General features: G+C 39.9%; 1 protein-coding gene and 1 long non-coding RNA gene across 2 annotated transcripts in view; one reads left to right on the forward strand and one right to left on the reverse strand.

Moving 5' to 3' along the window:
* Positions 1 to 27,534, reverse strand: part of LOC126985852 (uncharacterized) — a 172,806-nt gene that overhangs the window by 88,854 nt on the left and 56,418 nt on the right. The gene's annotated exons all lie outside the window — the stretch shown is intronic.
* On the forward strand, positions 17,587 to 19,223 carry LOC126985854 (uncharacterized). The gene is made up of 3 exons (XR_007739098.1): positions 17,587 to 18,792; positions 18,853 to 18,972; positions 19,031 to 19,223. It is a non-coding gene; the product is annotated as an uncharacterized LOC126985854 (long non-coding RNA).

Consider the following 27,534-nt stretch of genomic DNA (forward strand, 5'->3'; position numbering starts at 1 on the left):
GTGTGTGTGTGTGTGTGTGTGTGTGTGTGCGTGTGTGCGTGTGTATCCAGTCTAGCTAAACCCAAAAGCCAATATCCTTCATGCGAGGAGAAACAAGATAAAAACCGATAAAAAAAAAGAAACTAACTCGCCATTTATTTATTTTACGGGAAACCATATTTTTTGATAACGAACGAGAGAGAAAGAGAAAGAGAGATAAGAGAGGAAAAGAGGAGCAGTAGAAACGAAAAGAGGAAACAGGACATATAACTGGATAAATTAGGGGACAGAGAGAGAGGAAGCTAAAAATATCACAACACGGAGAGAGATAAAAAAAAAAAAGTGGATGCAAAAAATAAAAAGTAAAAAAGTGGAAGTGGCGAAAGTGAAGCAGGAGGCGAGAGGGAGATGAAAGAGGAGGGGAAAGTGTGTACGTGGGAGGCACTAAAATTGCCACTTATGCCGCTCACTTTACCTGGAGGGAGGGATGGAGGGAGATGGATGAGGGAGAGAGGCTGCTATGATAAAGGATGGGAGGAAGAGGAGGAGGAGGAGGAGCGGTGAAAGGATGGAAGGGAGAGTGAAGGAAAGGAAAAGGCGTGAAGGGGAAAGGAGAATAAAGATAATAGGGAGGAAAGAAGGGAAGGAAAAGGAGCGGAGAGTGAAGGGAAGGAAGAGTTGTGAAAGAGAAAGGAGAAGAATAGATAACAAGGAGGAAAGAAGGGAAGGAAGAGAAGCGATGAAGGGATGGAAGGGAGAGTGAAGGAGTAAGGAGAATTGGGAAGGGAGAATAGAGATAATAGGGAGGAAAGAAGGGAAGAAAGAGGAAAAACCAGGGAGATGAGAAATGAAAGGAAGGAAGGAAGTGGAGGGAAAAGAATGGAAACGAAGTGAAGGGAGGAAAGAAGGGAAGGGAAAATGAATGATGAGGAAAATAAAGGGAAAATGATAAAGGAAAGAATAATCATAAGCACGAAGGAAGAGGAGGGAAGGGAGGCGAAGGAAGAGGGAAGGGAAAGAAGAAGAGGAAGAAAGGAAAAAGAAAGAGAAAGGGAGATTAATTTGTGTTCTATTTCATTATATTTTCTCTCCCTCGTCATCGTTATTCTTTCTCTCCTTCTATTCTCTTTCTTCCCTCCCTTTTGGTCTTGGAGGCGCAGAAAGAGGGAAGAAAGAGAAAGGAAGATTAATTTGAGTTTTATTTCATTATATTTTCTCTCCCTCTTCATCGTTATTTTTTCTCTCCTTTCTATTCTCTTTCTTCTCTCTTTCTTGGTCTTGCTTCGTTTTTTTTCCTACATTACTCCATTTTTACTCTGATTTAGCCTCTCTTCCCCTTCCTCTTCTATTCTTTTTTTCTCTTTTTTCCTTATCTTTTTTACCCTTTCTCCTCCTACACTTCCTCTCATATTTATTCTCATTTCTTTGTCCTTTTGTTTTGCTTCCCTTTTTTTTATTCCTTGGGTTTCATTGTCTCCTCTCTTTGTCTTCTGTTCCCTTATTCTTCTGTCTATCTATCTATCTATCTTTATCTATCTACTTGTCTACCTTTCTCCTCACCTGCCTACCTGTCTCTCCCTGTCTCCCTTCTTCCTTCCCTCCCTTTTTGTCTCGTATCTATCTATCTATCTATCTATCTATCTATCAGTGTACATGTAACTTCTCTCTCTGTCTCTAACTCTATCTGTCTATCTATCTATCTATCTATCTATCTCACAACCTAATCTCCCCATTAATCATTTCCCCATAGACACACACACACACACACACACACACACACACACACACACACACACACACACACTTCCCCCACACACACACACACTTGCACCCTCCCCCCCCACCCCTCCCCCCCCACACGCACACGCACGCACGCACACACACACGCAACTCCCCTAATAAACACATAACATAGATTCTCGCTCGCAAACTTCCTCCGCTTCGTAATTATTCGGGAATGTTGAAGGGAGGGAGGGAGAGGGAGAGGAAGAGGGAGAGAAGGGAGAGTAAGATAGATATGGAGAATGCAAGCCAGAGAGAGAGAGGGAGTGGGAGACATGGAGAGAAAGAGAGAGAAAGGGATAATATTGAAAGAAAAGTGAGGGTAAGGGGAAAAGAGGAAGGGGAGATAAAAAGGGAAAGTAAGGAAATGAGAGAAAAGAAGGGAAAGAAGGAAGAAATGAAAATAACGAGAGTTGGAACAGGTTAGAAGGGAGTGAAGGAAGAAAGAGATAAAAGGCATATATGAAGAAGGAAGGAAGGGAGGAAGGGAGGAAAAAGGAAGAAGAGAAATAAGAAAAGTGAAGAAGGAAGAAAGGAAGGATAAATGTAAAAGAGGACAGTTAAGGAAGGAGTGAAGGAAGAAAAAAAGAGGAAAGAGAAAAGATTTTGACAGAGTAGAGAGAAGAGAAAAGAGAAAACTGGAGAAGAAAGAAACGAAGGAAGGAAGGAGTGAAGTAGGTTAAGAGGAACTGAAGGAAGAAAAAGAGATGAATTACAGACAAAAAGGAAGGAGGAAGGAAAGGAAAACAGATTAAGAGGGAGAAAGAAGAAAGAAGGAAAAACCGAAAAAGTATGACAATGTACGGATGAGAGAGAGAGAGAAGGGATGAAATAAATGAATGGATGAAGAGAGGAAAGAGTACAAAGAGAAGGAGGGAGAGAGGGAAGAAAGGAACAGAAGAAAGGAAGAAGAGAAAGAGAGAAAGACCTTTTGTTCTTATTCATTCGACTGACATAACACACACACACACACACACACACACACACACACACACACACACACACACACACACACACACACATGCAAACGTTTCGTCCATAATAAGCTAGAGAGAGAGAGAGAGAGAGAGAGGAAGGCTTAAGAAGATATAAGATGGAAGAAAAGATAGAGTATTTCCCTTTCATCTTCTTCCCTCCTCCTCCTCCTCCTCCTCCTCCTCCTCCTTCATCTCTTTTTTTATTCTTCGTCGCTCTTTCATCTTTTACATCTGTTCCTCTCTCTCTCTCTCTCTCTCTCTCTCTCTCTCTCTCTCTCTCTCTCTCTCTCTCTCTCTCTCTCTCTCTCTCTCTCTCAACTATATACTTTGTCATACCTCCTCTCTCTCACCACCTTCTCCTCCTCTTCCTCCGCCTTCTCCTCCTCTTTCCTAATTATACGAAGATTGAATTACTAAAGAGAGTACAGCGACGCGCTATGAAAATGATACCATCGTTGAGGACACAGCTGCATGAAAAACCACTCAAGCGATTCAACCTCTAAACGCTGGGAAAGAAACGACTGCACGGGAATTCGATCCAGGTTTGCAAGTACATCAGCAAGTTCAGCAATGTCAATCACTCCAAGCTGTTTCACCCCAATCCAACCCAAGAACTATAGAAACAACGGTAAAATAATTCAAGCAGTACGGACATCGGTTGGAGTAATTTTTCGAGCAGTCATTCTCCACCGCAACAACCTTCCCGCCAAACTAGTTAGTGCTGAAACGGGTAACTCCTTTAAGAATCGCATTGATCGTCTTTTGTTTTTTTAGTCTTTTCTTTAACCTTTTCCCCTTCATCTTCTCATGTTAAACTCATCTCTCCCTGTCTCCCTTATCCCTTTCCTCCTCTCCCTTCCACCTCTATCCTCTTTTCATTTCATTCTTTCCTTTTCCCTCTTTTCTTTATTCCCATTCCCTATCCCTCTTTATCCTATCTCTATCCCCTTTTCCCTTTCTCCTATCTTCAACATTCGCTCTCTTCATTAATACTCGCATTCATCCTTCTTTTCCCTTCCTTCCTCATCTCTCTCTCTCTCTCTCTCTCTCTCTCTCTCTCTCTCTCTCTCTCTCTCTCTCTCTCTCTCTCTCTCTCTCTCTCTCTCTCTCTCTCTCTCTCTCTCTCTCTCTCTCTCTCTCTCTCTCTTGTCCCTCTATTCCTTTTTTCTTTCTTCTCGTATTCCCTGTAACATTCTCACTCCTATGATGTACCCTCTCGTCTATCCTCTTTCCCTACCCCCCTTACCCCATTCTCTCTCCCTCCCACCTCCGTCCCTTCATCGCTCCTTTCCTTCCCTCTTTTATTCAGGTCATCTCGTAATCCCTTTAACCTTTCCCACACCGCACCAGAAACGACTCAGGCGACTCCACCTTTTCACGCTGGAAAAGAGATGCCTACGAGGGGATATGATTCAGGTCTTCAGGTACCCCAAGAAGTTCAGTAACGTTGACCACTCTTTAAGTTTTCTGAGCTACAAACCAATTTTAGAACTAGAAACGTTCGAGCGAGACGATGTAGTACAGACATTGGCAGGTGTTTCTCCGCCACTGGAACAACCTCCCCTCAGAAGCAGTCAATGCGAATACCATCAACTCATTTACAAAGCGAATCGCCCGTCATTTCGCTGCATCAAGAGTAAACAGAATATCGAAACGCACCAAGTGGCTGTCGAGCAGATTAAGTTACCAGAGCGGGCAACCTTGTAATGACCCGATAGGCCTTGTGTCGGTTGCATTTTTGTTTCCCTGTTCATATCCTCTAATTTATCCTCTTTTCCCTTATCCCTCTTCCTTCTACCTCTCCCTCCCTTTTCCTTGTACCTCTATGCTATTTATCTCATTATCAAGTTATCCTCCTTTCCCGTATCCCTCACCCCTCCTTCCCTCTTCCTCCTACCTCTATGCTCTTTATCTCATTATCAAGTTATCCTCCTTTCCCTTATCCCTCTCCCTCTCTCCCTCCTTCCCTCTTCCTTCTACCTCTATGCTATGTATCTCATTATTAATTTATCCTCCTTTCCTGTATCCCTTTCCCTCTCTCCCTCCTTCCCTCTCTCTTCTACCTCTATCCTATTCATCTCTTCATTCCCTCTCTCTCATTTTAAACCCAGTAACCTTCCTCCTCCTCTTCATCTTAATCCCCCATCTATCCTCCTTTCCTCTCTTCTCTTCTTCCGTTTCTTCCCTCCTTGTTTTTTTTATTCCATGTAATCGCCCTCCTCATCTTACCCTCCCATCTATCCTTCTTTAACCTTATCCCTTCCCCTTCAAACCTCTCCCTCCCTCCTCCTCTCCCTCCTCGGCGGTTTATTTCCTCTCATTCTTCACATTCCCCTGAGCTGAGGAGCGTCTGGGATCTTCACACGCCGACAACCAGTAAACACAACCCTTGACTGCACGGCGAAGGAGGAGGAGGAGGAGGAGGAGGAGGAGAGAAAGAAGTGAGAAAGAATAGAAGAAAAAAAGAGGAGAAAGAAAAAAGAATGAAGGGGATAGACGGAGAGGTATAATAGATGAGGAGGAAAGTAAGAAGAAAAAAGAGGAAGAAAAAAGAATGAAAGGGGTAGACGGAGGGGTAGAAGCAGGAAAGAGGAGGAGGAGGAGGAGAGAAGGAAGTGAGGAAGTTTAGAAGCAAAAAGAGGAGGAAGAAAAATGAATGAAGGCGGTAGACGGAGGGGTAGAATAAAGGAGGAAAGAGGAGAAGGAGGAGTAAACGTGAGAAAGGATAAAATAAGGTGAAAGGTGAAGGAAGAGAGGTAAAGAAGAAAGGATGGGAAGAGCAAAGGAAGAAGGATTTAGGGGAAAGGAAAAGGGAAGGGAGACAGAAGAAGGAAGGAAAAATTGGAAGAGGTAAAAGGGAGAAAGAATAGAGGAAGAGGTAAACGTAAATGGAAGAATAGAAGAAAGGAGGAGGAAGAGGAGGAGGAGGAAGTGGAATGGAAGTATAGAAAATAATGAAGGAGAAGGAAGAATAGAAGGAAGAAGAGGAGGAGAGAGAAACAGATGGAAATTCAGAAGGAAGAGAGGAAGTAAGGAAGAAACAGAAGACAGGAAAAGGTAGTTGAAGAAAAAGAAGAAAGAGAGTAACAGAAAGGAAGACCGGAGAAAGAGAGGGAATGGAAGAAAATGAAGGAAGGAAGAAGGAGGAAAATAAACAGGGATAAAACAAGTAAGGGATATAAATAGGAAGGCAGAAGAGAAGTGACTTAAGGGAGTAAGAGAAGGAAGAAAGATTGAAGGAGAGGAGGAGGAAGACCAAAATGGATGAAGGAAGGAAGAAGGGAAGGAGAGAAGTTGGGAAGAAGTAAAAATAGAAGAGAAAGGTGAGAGCAAGCAAGGGAAGGAGGGACAAGAGAATCTTTAGTGGTGAGGAAAGGAGGAGGAGGAGGAGGAGGAGGAAGTTGTTTGGAGTAAAGCACAAATTGACCTTCAGAAGAGAGACACAACAAGAAAGATACCTGCTCAAAAAATAGATATTACACACACACACACACACACACACACACACACACACACGCACACGCACACATACACACACCTTTATGTGCGTACTTTATTAACTGTATATGTGTGTGTGTGTGTGTGTGTGTGTGTGTGTGTGTGTGTGTGTGTGTGTCCACCATAGGATTTACTACTTCTCAACCTCCTCTCTCTCCCTTCCTCTCCCCTCCCTCCCTTCCTTCCCTCCCTCCTCTCCCTCGACCATTTGCAGTCCATTCCTACTCTCTTAAACCCACTCTCTCTCTCTCTCTCTCTCTCTCTCTCTCTCTCTCTCTCTCTCTCTCTCTCTCTCTCTCTCTCTCTCTCTCTCTCTCTCTCTCTCTCTCTCTCTCTCTCTCTCTCTCTCTCTCTCTCTCTCTCTCTCTCTCTCTCTCTCTCTCTCTCTCTCTCCCTCCTTCTCCTCCTTCCTTCTCCTTCTCTCATTCCCTCTCTCCTTTTCTCACTCATTTCTTTCTCCTATCTTCATTCTCTCATTTATTTTCTCTCACCCCATATCTCTCTCTCTCTCTCTCTCTCTCTCTCTCTCTCTCTCTCTCTCTCTCTCTCTCTCTCTCTCTCTCTCTCTCTCTCTCTCTCTCTCTCTCTCTCTCTCTCTCTCTCTCTCTCTCTCTCTCTCTCTCTCTCTCTCTCTCTCTCTCTCTCTCTCTCTCTCTCTCTCCCTCTCTCTTCCTTTTCTCATTCTCTTTCCTCTCACTTTCCTTCTCTCCCTTCTTCCTCTCCTTCCATCACCCTCCTTCTCTCCTCTCATTCTTCTTATCTTCCCTTTTCGTCCGCTTGCATTCTCCTTTTCTCTCCCTCTTCCCTTCTTTCTTCCCGTATACCTCCATTTCCGTCTATCTCCCTCCTCCCTCTTCCTTTGATCCTCCCTCTCCCTCTTTCCTTTGCCTCTCATTCTCCCTTTATCTCCCTCTCCCTCATTCTTTCTCACATTTACTCCCCTTTCTTCCTTCCTCCCAACTTTATTTTCCTTTTCTATCCCTCCTCCTCTTCCTCTCACCCTCCTTCCCCCTTCCTCTCCCTTCTTCTTCCCTTCCTCCCACTCCATCCCTCTCTCTTACTCTCCCCTTACGCCTCCTCCCCCCCCCCCCCCCTCAGCGGTCAGGCCTCAAATATGGCTTTCCCGAATTCGTCAAAAAATAGAATCCTTTCAATATATGTTTTATTTTTTTTTGTTCCTTTTATTTTTACCTTTTTTTGACAGCCGTTCCCGAAATACAAAGGTGATTGGGAGGAGGAGGAGGAGGAGGAGGAGGAGGAGGAGGAGGAGGAGGAGGAGGATTTGGCAAGGGTCTGTTTACGTGGGAGATGAAAGTGGTAGTGTTTGTATTGCGTTGACAGGGAGAAGACGAGGAGGAGGAGGAGGAGGACGAGGAGGAGGAGGAGGAGGAGGAGGAGGAGGAGGCAAGGAGGAGGAGGCCGGACTATATGTATTTCCTATTCCAATCAGTAGCGTAGGTCTCTCTCTCTCTCTCTCTCTCTCTCTCTCTCTCTCTCTCTCTCTCTCTCTCTCTCTCTCTCTCTCTCTCTCTCTCTCTCTCTCTCTCTCTCTCTCTCTCTCTCTCTCTCTCTCTCTCTCTCTCTCTCTCTCTCTCTCTCAATACTGTTAGTAAATCCATTTCAATACTGTCTTGCTTATTGTTTCCCGAGAGAGAGAGAGAGAAGGAAAAAGATTAATTTTATACAGTCCTCTTGTATCTTTCCACATGAGCGCGCGCACACACACACACACACACACACACACACACACGTTCTCGCGTTTACCTGTCCATGTGGAAAATATTTGACCGGGCAGGTAACTTAGAGAGAGAGAGAGAGAGAGAGAGAGAGAGAGAGAGGTGTGTGTGTGTGTGTGTGTGTGTGTGTGTGTGTGTGTGTGTGTGTGTGTGTGTTTTAACCTTCCACCTTCTTTCTCGCCCCCCTTTTTAGCCTCCTCCCCCTCCCCTCTCCCTTCCCTACCTTTCACCTCCCTCCCTCAATACGTTCATTTCTTTCGCCTTTTTTTCTTTGGCATTCTTTTGATTGGAATATAAATGAGCTGGAAGCCTTATTTAATGAACCCTCGGGAAGTAGTAGTAGAAGTTAATGAGAGAAGAAAACCAAGAAGAAAAATAAGAAAGATGAAGAAAATTAATAAACGAGCAGAAAACCTTACGTAATGAGACCTCAAAAAACAGTCTTGATGAGGTAATAATAAAAATAATGATGACGGAGAAAGAGGAAAACAAGAGGAAAGGAAAGGGGAAGGTTATCTGCATCTTAAGAGAGGTGAGGTAAAGTTAAGGTAGAAAAAATTGCTTGCAAGAATAAGTTAAGTTAGGTAGGTAATAGAGTCCACATTTGTTTGAGTCTAGTTATTAAGAGAAGAATACAGTAAGGTCTCCCATCTAACGAGTTCACATCTATCGAGTTCACATCTAACGAGTTCACATCTAAACAGCTCACATCTAAAAAAATCACATCTAACGAGTTCACATCTAAAAAGTTCACATCTAACGAGTTCACATCTAAATAGCTCACATCTAAAAAGTTCACATCCAACGAGTTCACATCTAAAAAGTTCACATATAGCGAGTTCACATCTAAAAAATCACACCTAACGAGTTCACATCTAAAAAGTTCACATCTAACGAGTTCACATCTAAAAAGTTCACATCTAACGAGTTCACATCTAACGAGTTCACATCTAACGAGTTCACATCTAAAAAGTTCACATCTAACGAGTTCACATCTAAAAAGTTCACATCTAACGAGTTCACATCTAACGAGTTCACATCTAACGAGTTCACATCTAACGAGGTCGCATCTAACGAGTTTCTTTTCTCTAGGGCCACCTGCTACTTGTTAGGTTAAAGATAAAATACTCTGCAGATTAGGTTAGGTAAAGTATACATCAATAGTTCGCTTATTTTGGTTAGATTACATAAAGAATACATCATAAATTTTGTTAGGTTAGGTTAGGAAATAACACACTCAGCTAGAATCAATTACTTTAGATTGCATTAGAAAAGGAATACGTTAAAGTTAGATTAGAGTACCTCATGATAGGAAAGAAATTGATTATTAAATTATATCTAAAAGCAATTTAAGGAAACAGGAACATGGAAAACTGAAAAGACTCGAAGTTAAGGAAAGAAAGAATATTAAGAAATGAATTGATTATAGAGGAAAATGCAAGTAAACGAAAACTAAGGAAACAGAAATGTAATAAAGGACTGGAAAAAAAACAAAGGGAAGAAATGAATCAGCTCTAGAAAAGGAGTACATTATAGAACGAGAATATACACCTCGGGAAAACTAAGGGAACGCAGAATCATGAATAAATGGAATAAAGGGCAAAGGAAAGGAAGAAACGAATTAGTGATTGGAAAGGAATGCTGTGTAGGAAAAAACAAAGAAAAAATAAACATAATTCTGGGAAAAAAACGAAAAGATGCACTGAAAAGAAAATCATTAGAGAGAAGAAAGGAATAGAAATAACATCAGAAACATTAAAAAAACAGGAAAATGCTGTGTAGGAAAAAAACAAAGAAAAAATAAACAGAATTATGGAAAAAAAAAATGAAAAGATGCATTAAAAAGAAAATCATTAGAGAGAGAGGAAACGAATAGAAACAACATCAGAAACATAAAAAAAAAACAGGAAAAACTACAGAGGAAAGAAAAAAATGAATCAGTGAGTCCTGGAAAAGAGCATCATGGAAAACGTGAGAGTTTGCTTTTTCTTTTTTTTTTAATTCTTTTTGATGTTGCTTTTTATTATTTTTTATTTTTTTTTTTTATAATTTGTGTTTGAGGAGCTTTCAGAGAGAGAGAGAGAGAGAGAGAGAGAGAGAGAGAGAGAGAACTACTAGAAAAATTGAGAGGAAAAATTATCAATGTAGAATTCATATTACTTCCACTACTACTACTACTACTACTACTACTACCACTACTGTTGCTGCTACTACTACTATTACTACTATCATTACTACTACTACTACTACAACCTTATAACACACACACACACACACACACACACACACACACACACACACACACACACACACACGCACTCAATTCTCATTCCCTCGTTCTTTCTGACTCGCTGGCAGAAAAAAAGTATAAAAAAAATAGTAGAAGAGCAAAGAAAAAAATAGTAGACTTTTCGGAAATATTATGTAACAGATTTTCTTACCTCCCTCTGCTCCCCTGCCTGCCCCCTGTACCCCTTACCCTGTCAAATACTGTGTTTTCTCTCCCTTCCTACTGTGTCAATCTTGTGTCTTGCCTTCCTATTTTGCTAACCACCTTATTCTTCTTCCTTTTCTACTGTTTTCATCTGACTGTCGTTCTTTCCCTGTCAAATCCCCTCTTTTCTGTCCGTTTCTACTCTGTCAATTTCGATTCTCACCTTCCTACCCTGCTAACCACCTTTTTTTTCCTTCCCTTCTTACCTGTTTTTCATTTCTACTGTGTCAATTTCGATTCTCACCTTCCTATCGTGCTAACCACCTTCTTTTTCCTTTTCTAATGTCTTCATCTCACTGTCAATCCTACCCTGTCAAATACCCTCTTTTCTGTCCGTTTCTACTCTGTCAATTTCGATTCTCACCTTCCTACCCTGCTAACCACCTTCTTCCTTTTCTACAGTCTTCATCTTATCATCTATCCTTCTCTCTCAACCTTTGCGTCATCTTTCCCTTCCTACCCTAGCAATCTCTCCCTTCCCTGCCCCTTACAACCCTGCCAATGCCCTAATTCACCTACATTTCCTCGGTTCCCTTTACTCTGCCTCCCTTTCCCCTTGACTTAACCCTTTGTCTCTCCCCATATCTCCTCGCCCACTCTCGCCTCTACCCTACCTTCCATATTCCCTCCCATCCCTTCTCTCCCTTTCTCTTCCCTTTTGTCCTCCTTTTCCCTCTCCTTCCCCTGCCTTTGACGTATCTTTCCTTTCCCTGTATTTCTCCCTTCCATCTCTCCCTTCTTCCCCTCCCTTCCTTCTTTCCTCCCTACTCGTCTACTTCATATTTCTCCCTCCTTTTCCCATCCTCTTCCTCTCACTCACTCCCCTCCCTCCTTCCCCGCTTTCCTCTCTCTCTCTCTCTCTTAAAAATTGGGTCACTTCTAAATTTTTTTTCATGTTATATAGTTTTTTTTTTTGGCATCTCTGTGTGTGTGTGTGTGTGTGTGTGTGTGTGTGTGTGTGTGTGTGTGTGTGTGTGTGTGTGTGTGTGTGTGTGTGTGTGTGTGTTGTCTCTTTTATTTTCGTCTTCTACTCGTGTTCATTCTCTTTTTTTTTTATGTGTCTGTCTTGATTTTTTGGGGGGTGAGGTCAGATATTGTTGATTCATCCTTTTTTTTAATCTATCTTACTCTGTTTTTTATATTGTTCCTTTGATTTTATGGTGTTCCTCTTCTCTTCTATTTTCCTTCTTTTCTTTCTTTTACTTTTGTTCTATTTTGATTAGTTTACGGTTGTTATTGTTTTTTTCGTTTTTTTTAGTTTTCATTTATTTTTCGTGATGCGGTATTTTTCTATTTTTTCCTGGTGATTTTTTTATTGTATTTGTTTTGTTTTCTTTTCCTGCTCTCCTTTCTTCCCCTCTTTCTTTCTTTTTTCCTTCCTCTTTTCATACTTTTTCTTTTTCTCAATTTTCTGTTAGTATTGTTTCTGCTATTCCATTTATTTTGTTTTCTTCTTCCTGCTTTCCTTTTCTTCCCCTCTTTCTTCTTTCTTTCCCTCCTTTTTTTGTACTCTCATTTTTTTCAGTTTTCCCTTAGTGTTGTTTTTGTTATACCATTTACTTTTTTAAAAGATTTATCCCGTAGTATCACTAGGGAAGAAATTGCTCCCTCCCTGCTCGAGGGAGCACGGGCCTTTGCCATAGGCAGGATGCCGGCAGACCGACTCTATCGGCGATCGAAATCTAGCCAACCAAGTCTGTCTGTCGACGAGGACTGGCGTGTCTCTGCACTTTGTTTTCTCTTTCCCTTCCCTTCACTAACTTTCCCATTGCTCCTTTTCTTCCCCTCCTTCTTTCAAGCATTTTACCTTTTTTTCCTCGTGTTCTTCGTTTTTTTCCTTCTTTAACATAGTCTGCCCTTTCACACTTTCCTTCCCTATTCTTCTTAGCCCTTTTCCGAAGAATAGGTTTTTCATCTTTTTCCTCTTTTCCTTCTTTACTGTAGTCTGTTTTATTTCACATTTTCCTTTCCTATTCTTCTTTTATATCCTTTTCCTACTTTTTCCTGTTTTTTCATCTTTTCCTTCCTTACCATAGTCTTTTTTCACGTTTTCCTTTCCTCTTCTTCTTCACCTCCTCCTTCTTTCCGGCCCTGTTCCCTGTTCCCTTCCCTCCTTCTTTACCTTTCCTCTCTTCTCTTTCCACTCCTTTACCCTCTTCCCTTCCTTCCATAATCTCTCCCTTCCTCCCGTATTGGTATTGCTTCTCTTTTATCTCTTTCCCTCGAGTATTTCTCTTTCCTTGCTCTTCCTCTCTTCGTTCCTTCATTCCTTCATTCATTTCTGCATTTTCCCATTTCATCGTTTTTGCTTCCTTGATTTCTTTCTTTTCTTTGTTATTTTTTCCTTCCCTCATCCCTTCCTTCCTTCCTTCCTTGTTTCCTTTCCTTCCTTCCTTCCTTCCTTCACCTCCTTCCTTCTTTTCCTTCCTGTATTTTCCCATTTCTTCATCATATAAATTTCTTCTTTTCTTTATTTCCTTTCATTTTTCCTGTCTGAGAGAGAGAGAGAGAGAGAGACTATTAAGAGAAGCCGCTCAAGTATTCAGCTAATCCCTTTTCTTGGTGGTTCGCAAAATAAGGCTTTTCATGGTCGATCAAAATTTTCCTTCTCTAATTATTCGTTCGTCTTTATTTGCTTTCAGAATTAAATATGAAGAGAGAGAGAGAGTAAATACGGGAGAAAGGGAGAGACGAAAGGAAGGAGATAGAAGTTTAAATTAGCGGAAAAGAAAGAAAACGGAGGTAAAGAAGAGGGGAAGGGAGGAGGGTAAAGGACTGGAAAGAAAAGATAAAGATAAAGAAAGGAGGGAGGGAGAAAGGCAAAGAGAAGAGAGAGTGTATAATTGACTGGAAGGAGAGAAGAAGAGAGAAAAGACGATTAAGGGAAGAGAAGAATGGAATTAAGAGAGAGAGAGAGAGAGAGAGAGAGAGAGAGAGACGAGAGTTAGGTCAGGTGTAAAGGGAAGAGGAGGAGAAAGTGAATGAAGGAAAGAAGGAAGGAAACAGAGAAAAAAGGAAAGAACGAAGGAAGAAAGAGAATAAGACAAGTACAAAGAAAGAGGAAACGAAAGAAAGAAGGAAAAAGAAAGGTGTAAAAGAAAGAGTAGGAAGCGAAAGGAGGGATTAGAGAGAGAGAGAGGAAGGGAAGCAGGTGTGAGGGACAACAATTTGACGTCTTCGCCGGAACTCAGGTGGAAGAAGTGGATTTTGTGGCCACCTTCTTACCTGTACCTGAGAGAGAGAGAGAGAGAGAGAGAGGGCAGTAAAGAAAAGAGAACATGATAAAGAAAATAAGAATGGGAATATAATAAAAAAAGAAAATTGGGAAAGAAATAAAATACGTCAGGGAATAAAATAATGAAGATAAATAAGGAAATAAAATAAAGATAAATAAAGGAATAGAGAGAGAGAAAAAGAGAGAGAGAGAGAGAGAGAGAGATGTTTCCGGGGAGCTCGCATTATGTGGAAATTTTACGCTTCTAATTTTCGTTTATGCGTCTCTCTCTCTCTCTCGCTCTCTCGCTCTCGCTCTCTTAAATAGATAATAAAAAGCGATAGGCAAGACGTGTTGATTGAAAAATAGGAACCAGTAACAATAATAATAAAAATAATAATAATAATAATAATAATAATAATAATAATAATAATAATAATAATAATAATAATAATGATAGCAATTAGGTGAGCCACATGTAATCTGTTCACCTGTAAATTTTTTCCTACCTGGCCACCTAATTAATAGCCGGGTAATCAACAAGGTCAGGTACACACACACACACACACACACCTACACGCTTGATATCAACATTACTAATACAATCTAATCCCTCTGGTTTTACGGCTTATATAATGAAACTTTAGAGATATATAGTAATTAGTTTTGTTGTAGTAGTAGAAGTAATAGTAGTTGTGAGTTGGTGGTGATGGTAGCAATAGTAATCCTAGTAGTATGTTTAAAGGAAAGAGAAGGAAGGGAGCCAAGTAAAAGGAAAGAACGGGAAAGAAAGAAGAGAAAGGAGAGAATGAAAAAAAGGTAGGAAGAAAGAAATGAGCGGTGAGGCAGATGTAAAGGGAAGGGAAGGAGGAAGTGAAGGAAAGGGAAAGGAAAGAAGGGAGAAACGCAGTAAAGCAAGATTGATAGGGAGAGGAGGAAGGGATTTAAATCGACCTTTTAAAATGGATCAAGGGTATTAGCATATTGAAAACTGATAAAATAACACACAGCTACGAGTATAAGTTGGATAAAATCTGACTCAGGAAGAAAACAGGCGAGAACTGGGTCACGGACAGGCTGGTGGATGAGTTGAACAAACTGGGCAGGTGTGGAGTGGATGGAAACACGATTGAAACCCTCGAATGAAAGTTAAGTGATGAAGAAATGGGAATACAGGAAGGAAAGAAGGAAGGAAGGAAGAAAGGATGAAAGGGATGAGGGAAGGAAGGAAGTAACAAAGGAAATAAATAAATCAAAGAAGCAAAACGATGAAATGGTAAATACAGGAAGGAAAGAAGGAAGGAAGGAAGGAAGGATGGAAGGGATGAGGGAAGGAGGAAAGTAACAAAGGAAAGAAAGAAATCAAGGAAGCAAAACGATGAAATGGTAAATACAGGAAGGAAAGAAGGAAGGAAGGAAGGAAGGATGGAAGGGATGAGGGAAGGAGGAAAGTAACAAAGGAAAGAAAGAAATCAAGGAAGCAAAACGATGAAATTGGAAAATGCAGAAATGAAGGAAGGAAGGAAGGAAGGAAACAAGGAAGGAAGAATGAAAGGGATGAGGGAAGGAAGAAAGTAACAAAGGAAAGAAAGAAATCAAGGAAGCAAAACGATGAAATGGGAAAATGCAGAAATGAATGAAGGAAGGAGGGAAGGAAACAAGGAAGGAAGAATGGAAGGGATGAGAGAAAGAAGAAAGTAACAAAGGAAAGAAAGAAATCAGGGAAGCAAAACGATGAAATGGGAAAATGCAGAAATGAACGAAGGAATGAAATGAAGGAAGGAAGGAATGATAGTTAGTGAATATGCCATTTTCAGGTGACAAGTGAAGGTCCTCTGTCTGCCCTCTTGATGTTTTCTTATATATTTGTTTATCATTGTGAGGAGAAGAATTAAGGGAGAAAGAAGAAAGCAATAAGGTAGAAAGAAGGAGAGAAAAACGACGGTAAAAATAAACAATAAGGAAGAAAGAATAATAACAAGCAGTAAGAATAAGAATAAGAAGTAAGGAGAGAGAAAGAAAGAAGGGAGATAGAAGAAAGAAGAGAAACATGATGATAAAAATAGCAATAATAATGATAATAACGGTAACAGCAAAGTAGAATGAAGAGAAAAAAAAAGCATGATAAAAATAGCAATAGTAGAAAGTAATAGCAGCAAGAGAAGAAAGAAAAGAAAAAAGATGATGAAAATAATAATAATAATGAGAATAGCAATTATGGAAAGAAGAAATAAAGGAAAAACTGAAAAATAGGAATAACAATGACGAAAACAATAACACCATCTCTCTCTCTCTCTCTCTCTCTCTCTCTCTCTCTCTCTCTCTCTCTCTCTCTCTCTCTCTCTCTCTCTCTCTCTCTCTCTCTCTCTCTCTCTCTCTCTCTCTCTCTCTCTCTCTCTCTCTCTCTCTCTCTCTCTCTCTCTCTCTTTTCTTTCCTCTCAGACTTAAAATATGAAGAAAGAGAGAAAAGGAAGACAAGATAAAGAAAAAAATAAAGAAAAAGTCGTTTTTGTTCCTGTTATTTCTGTTATTCTCTCTCTCTCTCTCTCTCTCTCTCTCTCTCTCTCTCTCTCTCTCTCTCTCTCTCTCTCTCTCTCTCTCTCTCTCTCTCTCTCTCTCTCTCTCTCTCTCTCTCTCTCTCTCTCTCAGGTGTAAACAGACCGTCTCGGCGTAATTAATGAATTAATTATATTGGTTTTAATTGCCTGGTCGGTGATTAAAGGAAGAAAAGTAATTGACTGATTCTCTCTCTCTCTCTCTCTCTCTCTCTCTCTCTCTCTTCTTTTTGTCTGTGTACCTGTTTTTTTTTCTGCTTACCTCTGTTGCTCTCTTGTACGTCTCTTGTTCTTTCTATGTTTTTGTTTTCTTTTATCAATGTGTGTTTTTTGTCTGTTTTTGTTTGTGTGTGTCTCTCTGTTTGTTTACCTCCTCCTGTTTATGTTTCTCTCTGTCTGTCTCTCTGTTCCTTTCCTCTTTTGGCAATGTGTTGTTTTGGGGGGTGGGTCTGTTTGCCTGTGTATCTGTTTGTTGGTATGTTTGTGTTTTAGTCTGTTTGCCTCTTCCTGTTATTGTTTTCTATGGCTCTTATCTGTCCTGTCTTTTTCTTTTTTTCTGTTCCTTTCCTCTTTTGGCAATGTGTTGTTGTTTTCTTTGTTTGTTTGTATGTCCATGTGTTTGTGTGTGTGTGTGTGTGTGTGTGTGTGTGTGTGTGTGTGTGTGTGTGTGTGTGTGTGTGTGTGTGTGTGTGTTTCAGTCTTTGTCTCCGTCTGTTGCTGTCTTGTCCGGTCCTTATTTATCTGTCTCTGTGTCCTTCCGTATGTCTGTCTGTCTTTCTTTCTGTCTGAGTCTGTTTGCCATCCTCTGTTTTGTCTTGTACGACTCTTATTCGATCTGTCTGTCTTTCTGTCTGTCTGTCTTTCTGTCTATATACCTCTTAACTCCCCCTCTTCTGTCAGTATGTTTTTTTTTTTCTATTTTGTTTGTGTATCTCCTTCTGTCTGTTTTTCTATCTCTTACTGTCTATTCGTCTGTCCTCTTATGTCGCTGTCTTGCCCGGTTCTTTGTCCCTATCTTTGTCTTTTTGTCTGTATGATTTCTGTCAGTTTGCCTTCCGTCTTTGTCTCGCCTGGTCATTGTTATGTTGATATCCGGTTTTTTTCCGGTTTTTTTCTCGTATTCCTCATCCTATTTTCTTTTTTCTTTTCTGCTCAACAAACTTTTTGCCTTGTTTTCATCTACCTCGCTTTTTCTCTTTCTCGTTGATCCGTGTCAGTTTTTTCCTTTTTTTTTTTTACATTACTCGTTTTCCTTCCCTCCTGAACATTAATTTTTTTTTTTTTTTTTTTTTTTCTGTTCCTGTCTTTCGCATTTTGCATCAGATTTTTTTCCCTGCCAGTCCTTCTCTTTTAATCTTTATGATCCTATCTTTTATTTTTTGTACGTTTCTGTCCGTTGCAACGCTGGAAAGTGTTAATAGTAGCGCCATCTTGCTTGGCTCATGCAGTCCCCCGGAGCTCATCTTTGATCCTCACTTTAGAGAGAAAATTTAGAGTCTGGGTTGATAGGTGGTCTTCAGGACAGCATGTGGTGACAGGGGGTGACTGAAAAATCCCAGCTTGTGTTGGCGGGCGGGACGCGAACCCTTGTCCTCCACTCAGCCACCGCCTCGCCATCTCTCTCTCTTTCTCTATCGTTTGTCTTGTAATAATTATCACATTTTCTTTCTTTTCTGTTCATCATTTTTTTTCCTTCGTTTTATCCTACATCACTTTTTTTCTTTCACTTTGATCCGTCCTCCTTTTTTTTCCTCTTTGTTTCTTTTTATTTTTACGTCATTCGTAGTTTCCTTCTCTTCTTCGCATCCACCTTTTCCTCTTTCAATTTCCGTCGCTTTTCGCATCACACTTTTCCCCGTCACTCCGTCTCGCTTCATCGCGTCACGTTAGTCTGTCTCTTTCAGTCTCTCCGTGTCGTGTGCCGCGTTCATCACTCCAAACGATTTATATATATATGCATCGTCAATATATTTTTTTATATATATATACGTATCTACCATTACAGAACAGATTAAATGCTCTCTTATAGCGATATACGAATAAAAATCTACGTTATTACTCTCCTCCAAGGCAATACTGACAAAATATTCTCGTTATTATTTTTAAACAACGAAATATGGATGGAAAAGTTTGGTTATTACTCTTTCAACAAAATTCAGATATACAAAATTGGTTATTATTCTTTCAACAAGGTACGGGTAAATTATTTTGTTTTTAAGTTTTCAACATCAAAATGTAAATAAAATACGGTTCAGGTCTATTGTGTCAAGTTCATATTTTTGTTCTTTTTCGCTCATAATTCACAAAGTTGCGTATATATTTACTCTTCTATAGGTTTATATACTCCAAATTTCGAATACTAAATAATGATACCAAAGTCCATATTCGCATGCATTTTATATACTCCAAATTTCGAATACTAAATAATGATACCAAGGTCCATATTCGCATGCATTTTATATACTCCAAATTTCGAATACTAAATAATGATACCAAGGTCCATATTCGCATGCATTTTATATACTCCAAATTTCGAATACTAAATAATGATACCAAGGTCCATATTCGCATGCATTTTATATACTCCAAATTTCAAATACTAAATAATGATACCAAGGTCCATATTCGCATGCATTTTATATACTCCAAATTTCGAATACTAAATAATGATACCAAGGTCCATATTCGCATGCATTTTATATACTCCAAATTTCGAATACTAAATAATGATACCAAGGTCCATATTCGCATGCATTTATATACTCAAATTTCAAATACTAAATAATGATACCAAGGTCCATATTCGCATGCATTTTATATACTCCAAATTTCGAATACTAAATAATGATACCAAAGTCCATATTCGCATGCATTTTATATACTCCAAATTTCGAATACTAAATAATGATACCAAGGTCCATATTCTCATGCATTTTATATACTCCAAATTTCGAATACTAAATAATGATACCAAAGTCCATATTCGCATGCATTTTATATACTCCAAATTTCGAATACTAAATGATGGAGCAGTGAGTAGCGGGCTTTTTTTCACATTTGTTACCTTTTTTGTGTGCCCTTGAGCTGACTCCTCTGCTGTAAAAAGAAAAAAAAAGAAAAAGAAAAAATGACGCCAATGTCCATATCGACATCCTAGCTTATATACTCCACATTTCGAATACTAAATAATGACGCCAAGGTTCATTTTCTCATGCCTTCCGGGGCCTCACTACATCTGTTTGAAAGCCTCGTGTATGCTGTCAGGGTCTTCATGGGCGTGTTCATGGCGCTAATTGTAGTGTTATGAGGACCATGAGCCGGCCAAACACTCGTGACAACCCGGCTAATCTGCGCTGTAGTGAGCAGGACGTGTTTGTGAATTTGGAGGATATGATTTCTGCGTGTAATTTTGTTTTATGTTACACGTTCAGGATTTTCAGATTATTTTTTTAATTTTTTTATTCATGTTCCTCGTTCGATTTCGCTTTTATTTCAAGGGTTTCTTTCTCTTTTTTTAATGTTGTTATTTTTGTTTTATATTTCACGTTCATGATTTTCAGATTGTTGTTTTTTTCATATTTCTCGTTCAATTTCACTGTTTTTCAAGGGTTTCTTTCTCTTTTTTTTAATCTGTTATTATTTTTGTTTTATATTTCACGTTCAGGACTTTGATTGTTTTTTTTTTCATGTTCCTCGTTCAATTTGACTTTTATTGCAAGGGTTTCTTTCTCTTTTTTTAATCTTAGGTTTTTTTTTTTTCATATTTCTCGTTCAATCACTTTTATTGCACGAGTTCCCATCTTTTTTTTTTTTTGTTAACTACTTCTGTATTGTTTTGATCTTCACTTTTCTTCATTTCATTCAGACTGCAGTAGTACTTAAGAGTACGAGACAATTCACTTCTACTGAATACATACGATAAAGTGTTTCAGACTCCACAACCTGAAAACATTATGTGATTCAACTCTTTAAACTTTAAGTATATAATGCATATATAGTGTCCCGCAGCCTCCCTGGTAATCAAAAATACGATGCAATTCAACTCTTCTTTATGGTGTGCGTAGATTGGATTAAACCATCAGCCTCCACTAACAGCTACCTAAAAAATGTGAGACACTTCATCTCTCCTTATACGAGGTGTACACGTATTAAATTATGCGGCAACTTGTCCTCCCTCGAAATGATGCACGATTCAACTCTCCTAAACTGGAACTATAAGGCGATTCAACTCTCTTTTACCTGGCTACGTGAGGTGATTCAGTCGTGCATTACCTGGATATGGGAGTCGAGCCGGCGCTTAATGTCATGATGTGCGCACGTGAAGCTGAGCAACACCAGTACGTGGGTGTGTGTTGTGAGGTGATTAAAGGTGTGTTACGTGGGTGTGGAAGGTGCTAGGCGTGTGTTATTTTAGGTAAGCACTTGAAGCTTCCCTTCCTCTTTTTCCTTCTTCTTCTTCACCCTTGTTACTTCTCGACATTCCTCACATTCCTTTTCGTCATTCTTCTCTCTCTGAACGGTTCTACATCATGTTAATTTCACTGTTAGCACCTGAAGTCGACACATCTATTTCCGTTAGTTTGTATCATGTAAACTCTGATATTTGGGAAGACCTGTCAAATTCTAGTCTGATGAGATGCACATTATACTCTGAGCGGTTGTGCGGCCTGTATTATCAGTATGTAAGCCTTTTATGTCAAGGATAATATGTGTGTGGGTTAATTAAGATCCCCTGAACTCAGTTACTAGGACGACCAACCATTGTTTAATCATACGAGCTACACACAATACTCGGAAGAAGGAAAGACTTGGAGAGTAAAAAAAGAGATGGGAAATGGTGGGGGAGATGAAAATGGAAATAGAGAGGGGAAGAAGAAGTGGTAACAGGGGAAGCGGAAGATAAAGTGAGGATAAGAAGATGGAGAAAAGAAGAAGGGTGAAGAAGAGAGAGTAGGGAGATGGAGAATGAAAAGTAAATGAAATGAAAATGGAAATAGAGAGGAGAAGAAGAAGGGGTAACAGGGGAAGCGGTAGATAAAGTGAGGATAAGAAGGGGGAGAAAAAGAAGAAAGGTGAAGAAGAGGAATATAAGGAAGACGGTGAACAAAAAGTGAATGAAATGAAAATGTAAATAGAAAGGGGAAGAAGAAGGGGAAACAAGGGAAGCGAAAGATAAAGTGAGGGTAAGAAGATGGAGAAAAAGAAGATAGGTAAAGAAGACAGGGCAATGAGGAATATTAAAAAAGACGGAGAACGAGAAGTGAATTAAATGAAAATGGAAAGAGAGAGGGAAGAAGAAGGGGTAACAGGGGAAGCGGAAGATAAAGTAAGGATAAGAAGATGGAGAAAAGAAGAAAGGTAAAGAAGATAGCAGAGAGGAATATAAGGAAGACAAAGAACCAGAAGCGAATAAGGTCACAGGGAAGAGAAAGCGTTTGATATGGCCCCTTGCAAAACCTCTTCTCATTCTCCCCGGCCGAGTTTACATCCCCAAAGTAGTATTAACCCCCAAGTGCTTCAGTTTACACCCGCATGTTTGAAGTCGTTTAAATGCACACGGTAAAATAGGTCAGAAGGAGGAGGAGGAGTTGGAGAAATTGTAGGAATGAAAAAGAATAGAAAAAAAGTTGAAAAAAAGTTAAGAGTAGAAATAGGAAAAGGAAGGAAACGAGGGAAAATTGTAGGAATGAAAAGGAATAGAAAATAAGAGGAGAAAGAGAAAGGAAAGAAAGAATAGAGAGAAAATTGCAGGAATGAAGAGGAATAGAAAAAGAAAAAGAAAAGTTAAGAGTAGAGAGAGAAAGAGGAAGGATAAGAGAGAAAATCAGGCCATGGAAAAGTGAAAGAAAATTGGAGGAATGAAAAGGAATAAAAAAGAGGAGAAAAATTAAGAGTAGAAAGAAAAAGAGGAAGGAAAAGAGAGAAAATTAGACGAATGGAAAGGAATAGAAATAAAAAGAGAAGAAAAGTTAAGAGTAGAAAGAGAAAGAGGAAGGAAAAGAGAAAAAGCGTAGGAATGAAAAGAAATAGATAATAATAAGAAGAAGCAAAGACGGGAGAAAGGGAGAGTAGAATAGGGAAAGTGAAGTAGAGGTTTTTCAATTCATAAAGGTCATTCCAGCTCAGCGCACACCTTTAGACCTCACAAATGATGACCTCAATATGCTGGTTTATACACGCCCACACACACACACACATACACACACACACATACACACACACACACACCAGCCACACACACAACCATACACACTTAAAAATACATATACCTATTATTATATACATACACCGACTAAGTACACAAGCTTACACGACACAAGTAGATTCTTCAACAGGAGACACCCCGCGCCTCATCCTAGCATTCAAGTTTACACCCCACAAGGAGATAGTTTCTATACACAGCACTTATCACCCACACACAACACGAGAGAATGTACACCCACTCGACACAACTTATATAAACGCAACACAAGGGACTTTACACTTACATGACACACTTTACACCCACACACAACACGAGAGAATGTACACCCACTCGACACAACTTATATAAACGCAACACAAAGGACTCAACACTTACGCAACACACTCTACACCCACACACAAAGCAACACAACTTACACCCACGCAACACAAATACAGTCTACATCCCGCAATACAACACTACACCTTTGCAACACACACACACACACACACACACACACACACACACACACACACACACACACACACATCGTCAGGCCTCATCTCCCCGCCGGGACGGTTCTCTTAAAGCGGTTTCAGTGTTCTGCTCACTTTTGTTTGTTTGTTTGTTTGTCTGTTTGTTCTCGCGTCTCGTTTTCTCTCTCTCTCTCTCTCTCTCTCTCTCTCTCTCTCTCTCTCTCTCTCTCTATCTCTATCTATCTATCTATCTATCTATTTATCCTCCATTCGAATCGGGAAGCAAACATTCATAGCTGACACTTAAGGTTTTGGTAGTTTTTTTTTCCTTTTTTTTTATTGTCGGGGGAGTGAGGGAAGTATCGAGGTAATGTATGAGATTTTTTTGTTGTTGTTTGTTTTTTCTTCAAGTTTTCAATATTCTTTTCTTTTTTTTCACTGTTTTTGAGGTGAGAAGGTTTGAGGGAAAGCTGTCAAATGATGCCTGAGAGCTTTTACATAGTTTTCATTTTTTCTGTTTTTTTTTTAAGATGAGATTGAAGGAAGGAAGGAAGAGGTCATAAGGTTAGAGGAAAGTAGTCAATTTTAACATCAGATTCTTCGTTTTCTCCTTTCCCATTTTCTCTTTAGGGTGGAATGGATGGAGGTTGGAAGAACGAAGTCAATTAATACACTTTTCACGATTTGTTTTCCTTATGTTCTAATTTTAACATCAGATTTTTCGTTTTCTCCTTTCCCATTTTCTCTTTTGGGAGGAATGGACGGAGGTTGGGAGAACGAAGTCAATTTATACATATTTTTCACGTTTATATTTTTTTCCTTGTGTTCTTTTTTGGCGTAGGGGGGAAGGGTTAGAGAAAGTAGCGAATGGATACCTGTTTTTTTCCTGTTTTTTTCAAGCTATTTTTCGGAGGCCGGAGGGAGGAAGGAGAGCTAAAGGAAGACGTTCGTTAATACATTTTTTTCTTCTTTTGGATCTTCAAGAGGCAGGTTATATATCCCGTAATTGGTTTCCGAGTTTTTTTTTTTTTTCGTTTTTTTTTTTTGCCGATTTCTAGTTTTAATATTTTTTTTCTACCTTCATCGTTCTATTGGTTATCTGGAATTGATTATCTCTTTATTTTTTTCTTCTTTATCGTTTCTTTATCAATATCGTTCCCTACTTTCATTTTTCCGTAATTGCTTTTCTTTTCATCTTCTGGTCATTTTTCGTTTCTTTTAGCTTTATTCTTTTCTATTTCCGTCATCCTCTTCCTCTTTCTTTTTTCACATTCCGCTGATTTCTAGTATTTATTGTTATTTCTTCATTTTTCTTTCCCTTATCAATGTTCTTCTCTAGTTCCATCGTTCTCTTCCTCTTCTTTCTCATTCCGCTGGTTTCTAGTGCTTGTGTTTCCCTTCTTTTATTTTCCCTAGCATTCGTTCTCTTTTCTCTCTTTTTCGTTTTTTTGTGAATTTTTCGTTCTCTTATCAATATTGTTCTCTAGCTCCATCGTTCTCCTCCTCTTCTTTCTCTCCCATTCCGTCTGTTTCTATTGTTTGTGATTTCTCTCTTTTAATTTCCCTAGCTTTCGTTTTCTTTTCTCTTTTTCGTTTTTTGTGAATTTTTCGTTCTCTTATCAGTACTGTTCTCCAGCGCCATCGTTCTCTTCCTCTTCTTTCTCTCACACTCTGTCTGTTTCTACTGTTTTTTTTTTCTTTGTTTTCATCTTTCGTTCTCTTATCAATATTGTTCTCCAGCTCCATCGTTCTCTTCCTCTTCTTTCTCTCCCACTCCGTCCGCTTCTATTGTTTGTTTCCCCTCTTTTATGCTCCCCGTTTTCGTTCTCTCTTTTCGGGTCAGAGTGTAAATATTCATTCCCGTGACACTCCAGTTTTCAGGCCACGTTTTGTTCTTTGTTTATTTACTGACAGGCGGAATATTTTTAAGTCTCACGTGATCTTTATTCAGCTCAAAAGTTCATTAATGTTTTGTGTGAATCCTGTTAAATGTGGGCTTTTTTTGTTGTTGCTGTTTCATGTTCGTCGTATTTTTTTGTTATTTTGTACATGCATCGTTTTCTTCCTCTTTCATTTATTCTCTTCCTATTATTCTTTTATCCTTCTTTTTCTCTATTTCTCTTCTCCTTCTCTTCCTCTTTTTCTCTTTTCTTTCTTTTTCGTTTTTGTTGCAGTTTCAAATTTATCGTATTTTTTTGTTATTTTGTACATGCACCATTTTCTTCCTCTATCTCTTATTCTCTTCCTATTATTCTGTTATCCTTCTTTTCCTTTATTCTCTTCTCTTTCTCTTCCTCCTTTTCTCTTATCTTTATTTATTTTTGTCTTATCGTCTTCCACTCTTCTTTCTTCGTGTTCATCTTTTAATAGTTTTCTTTTTTTTCTTTATCCTTCTCTACATCGTTCACTTGTCTTCCTTTTTGTCTTTCATTTTTCCCTTTCTCTTTTTTTTCCTTTTCATTTTTTTTCTTTTATCCTCTTCATTTTCTCTCACACTCCTTTCCTATTTTAACTCTACGGTACGGTCTTTCCACCTTTCATTTACTCTCTCTCTCTCTCTCTCTCTCTCTCTCTCTCTCTCTCTCTCTCTCTCTCTCTCTCTCTCTCTCTCTCTCTCTCTCTCTCTCTCTCTCTCTCTCTCTCTCTCTCTCTCTCTCTCTCTCTCCTTAACCTCCATTTATACACCCAATAGTAAGTCTCAATTCAAGGCCTATTTTTAAATATCACTAACCATTTACACACTCACACCTCTCTTATATATATATTTCCTCTTGTATTTTCCCTTCCCTCTCTTCCCCTCTCCCTCCCTCGCTCCCTCCCCTTCTCTCTGTCTTCATCTAGGGACGGTTCGCTTCCCAGAGGGCCGCGTGAGTGATGGGATGGATGGTCTTCGCGGCGGGACGGTTCTGAATAATGGGAAGGGGAGATGTGTTACTTGTGTGATGGGGAGGCAATGGGGAGAGGGACAGCTGGGTGTGAGGGAGAGGAGAGAGAGGGGGAGAAGGTCAGAAAGGAGAGAAGACAAATAGAAAGGAGGGATAGAGGGGGGGAAGGGAAGGAAGGAGGGAAGTGTTGGAGAAGTTAGAGAATAAAGAAGACGGGAGGAGGAGGAGAGAGAGAGAAGAAGTTGAGAGAGAGAGAGAGAGAGAGAGAGAGAGAGAGAGAGAGAGAGAGAGAGAGAGAGAGAGAGAGAGAGAGAGAGAGAGAAAGAGGAAAAAGAAGAAAAGGAAAAAGACAAATAACAATAGAATGATTTACAGATGAAGAAAGAGAAATAGGATAATGAAGATGGGGAAAGGGGTGACATAGAGAAAATAGAGGAAATGGAGAGAGAAAACTAAAACAGAGAAGAGCGGGGAAGAGAGAGAGATAGGAAACGAGAATAGAGATAGGAAAAATAGTGGAAAGAGAGAATGGGAAAAGGGCAAAGAGAAGAAAAGAAGGAAAAACGTGTTCGAAACGGAGAAAGATAAACAAAAGGTGGATGGAGAAAGACAGAGAAAAGAAAAACAGGTGAAGTTAAGAAAAAGGAAAGGGTGTAAGGAAGAGAGGAGTAAACAAGAGGTAAATGAAGAAAGAAGAAAATACGTGAAGAAAAACACTGAAAGACAGGTAACGAACGGAGAGAGAAGAAAAGAAAGAAAAATGAAGAAAACAGAGGAAGAGGAAGGAAAGGGAGGGAGAAGGAAAGAAAAGGAGGAAGAGGAAGGGAAGGAAAGAAGAGGAAGAAAAGGGAGAACATGAAAGGAAAAGGAGAAAGAGGAGGAAAAGAGAGGGAAAAAAGGGAGAGGAAGAGGACGAAGAGGAAGGAAAAAAAAGAAGTAAGACAAATTGATAAAAGGATAGAATGATGAGTTTAACGGAGGAAGAAGAGGAGGAGGAAGAAGAGGAGGAGGAGGAGGAGGAGGAGGAGGAGGAGGAGGAGGAGGAGGAGGAGAGAGAGAGAGAGAGAGAGAGAGAGAGGGGGGGGGGGCATAGGGGGAGCATAGACCCCTTGCTGAACACGACTTAATGACTGGCGAACACTTCATTAAGGGAGATGAAAGGTTAAGTTGATTGCCTAATATCCTTCTTCTCTTTGACCAGGAGGCGGAGGAGGAGGAGGAGGAGGAGGAGGAGTGTAAACTGAGGTGGTGAAGAGGGGAAGAGGAAGAGGAAGAGTGTGAAATGAGGTGATGGAGGCGAAGAAGAGAAGGAAGAGGAGGAGGAGGAGGAGAAGAGGAAGAGGAAGAGTGTGAAATGAGGTGATGGAGGCGAAGAAGAGAAGGAAGAGGAGGAGGAGGAGGAGTGTAAACTGAGGTGGTGAAGAGGGGAAGAGGAAGAGGATGAGTGTCAAATGAGGTGATGGAGATGAAGAAGAGAAGGAGGAGGAGGAAGAAGAGAAGAAGAAGGAGGAGAAAGAGGAGGAGGTTGAGTGTAAAATAAGGTGTTGAAGAGAGGAAGAAGAAGAAGAGGGAGAGTGCAAAATGAGATGATGGATGCGAACAAGAAGAGAAGGAGGAGGAGGAGGAAGAGGAGGAGGAGGAGGAGGAGAATAAGGAGGTACAAAAGTGATGGGAAATGGAAAGTAGTTTGGAAGAGGAGGAGGAGAAGGAGGAGGAGGATGGAGAGGAAGAATAAAAGGTGGAAGAGAAATGGG

Source organism: Eriocheir sinensis, chromosome 60 (assembly GCF_024679095.1).
Source record: "Eriocheir sinensis breed Jianghai 21 chromosome 60, ASM2467909v1, whole genome shotgun sequence".
Taxonomy (NCBI): Eukaryota; Metazoa; Arthropoda; class Malacostraca; order Decapoda; family Varunidae; genus Eriocheir; species Eriocheir sinensis.